Here is a 1,968-nt window from a genome sequence, read left to right as displayed (position 1 = left end):
TGCCCCCATGAAAAAACTGACCCCATCCTGATCATACTGGTCTAGAACCACCACTGAAAATAAGACCTAAACCAGTGTAATGTTGAACAGGAAATATCAAAAAAAAAAAAATTTAATTTATGAACCTTTGTATGAGGTTTGCCTCACAACAGAAAACTTACCAAGCCCACCATCCCTGAGGACATCACCCTCAACAATGTCTGAAAATGATTGAAGGTTTGTTGAGAAAAAGCCAAGTGACCAGCGAACCGTCTTCCTGTCTCAGATTTACTTTGAGATTTCCATTTTCTTTTGTTTGTTAGTTTGATCTCTATCCTTGTTCCTTGATTGCAATCTTTACGATGACAACGACCAGGACTACAGAGAGGAGGCGGAGCAGCTGGTGGACTGGTGCAGGGATAAAAGCCTGATCCAGAATGTGGAGAAGATGGAGATCATCGTGGACTTCAGGAAGAACCACGCTCCACTGCTCATCAACAGCTCAGCTGTAGAGGGGGTCAGCAGCACCAGATTCCTGGGAGTGCACATCACAGACACCCTCACCTGGACTGGAAACACCTCCTCACTGGTCAAAAGGGCACAAAGCTGCTTGGACTTCCTGCTGAGGATGAGGAGAGCCCACCTGCCCCGACCCATCCTCACCACCTTCTACAGAAGCACCATAGAGAGCGTTCTGACCAGCTGTCTCACTGGGCCGGATCTATCAAAGGTTTGCGTGTATAAAAACGTGAGCTATTTCACTGCGCACGCTAAAAAATGTACAAACTGATCTATCAACAGCGTGGTAAAAGGATTTGGTCTTTAAAACGTGCTAAATAGCGCCTCTTATCCATTTAGTACTTTTTCTGCAATGAATATGCAATATGTGTTGGGATCCAAGAGCTTGCCCTCCAGAGGGCTGTGTGGATCCCTTCCTGTGGGCTTCTGTTTCTGTTGGGATCCAGAGGTTGCCCACCAGAGGGCGCTGTGGATCCTCTCCTGGGAGCTGGTTCTCAGCGCTCAGCTGATTCCCATCAGCTCTGCTGATTAACCTCTCCCTATATAAACTGTTTGATAGCTTCACTCTGAGCCGGATTGTTGCCATGTGCTGCCTTGCCATGCCTGCCTGAATCTGCTTATCTGTGCCTGTTAAACCCAGCCTGTCTAACCAGCGAACCTGTGAGTTTGAGCTTGTTATTCTGTCCCTGAGTTTAACCTGTGCTCTGTCTTCTCTGACTTCCAGGGCAGAACCCTGTGTTGAATCCATTAAATATTGGACTTTAATCCTGCCTCAGTGTCTGTGGAGTTCTGCATTTGGGCTAGAAACCTGCTAAATCATGACAGAACGATCCGGCCAACAGACTAGCCCAGCAGACTCTTTCCACGCTCACCTGGTGAGGCCCGCTCAGCGCCGTCCGCTGCCTCCCAGGTGGGAGGTGCTTCGACACTATTATGAGATAGTGGCCTCCTTAGCCCCTGAGCCCGCTTCTTGCTGTCCAGAGACCCCTGAGCAGAACTTAAGGGAGGGGCTGCGCCGGCGTTTTGGGAAGTTGGCTCGAGAGTTGGAGATGGAGCTGCATCGAAAAGAAGAGGAGTGGAATCGCAGATGACGGGAGATTTGGGGCCGTTGGGTAAGCCCTGAGCCTGCTCTGTCTCTTCCAGAGACTCCTGAATCGGCGGCCTCTTCACTTCCTGATCCGGAGTCGCAACTGGCAGCCTCCTGTGTGCCTGTGGAGCCACAGTGGGTGGTTTCCTCTGCTCCTGATGCGAAGCCGCAATGGGCGGCCTCTTCTGTTCCTGATCTGGGGCTGCAATCGGCAGCCTCCTGTGTGCCTGTGGAGCCACAGTCGGTGGTCTCCTCTGCTCCTGGGGTGGAGCTGCAGTCGGCGGTTTCCTCAGAGCCTCCTCCTGAACCGCAGTCGGCGGTTTCCTCAGAGCCTCCTCCTGAGCCGCAGTCGGCGGTTTCCTCAGAGCCTCCTCCTGAACCGC

The sequence above is a fragment of the Cyprinodon variegatus genome, unplaced genomic scaffold, assembly GCF_000732505.1.
Source record: "Cyprinodon variegatus isolate N-32 unplaced genomic scaffold, C_variegatus-1.0 Scaffold440, whole genome shotgun sequence".
NCBI lineage: Eukaryota > Metazoa > Chordata > Actinopteri > Cyprinodontiformes > Cyprinodontidae > Cyprinodon > Cyprinodon variegatus.
Note: the sequence above shows the minus strand (reverse complement) of the source record.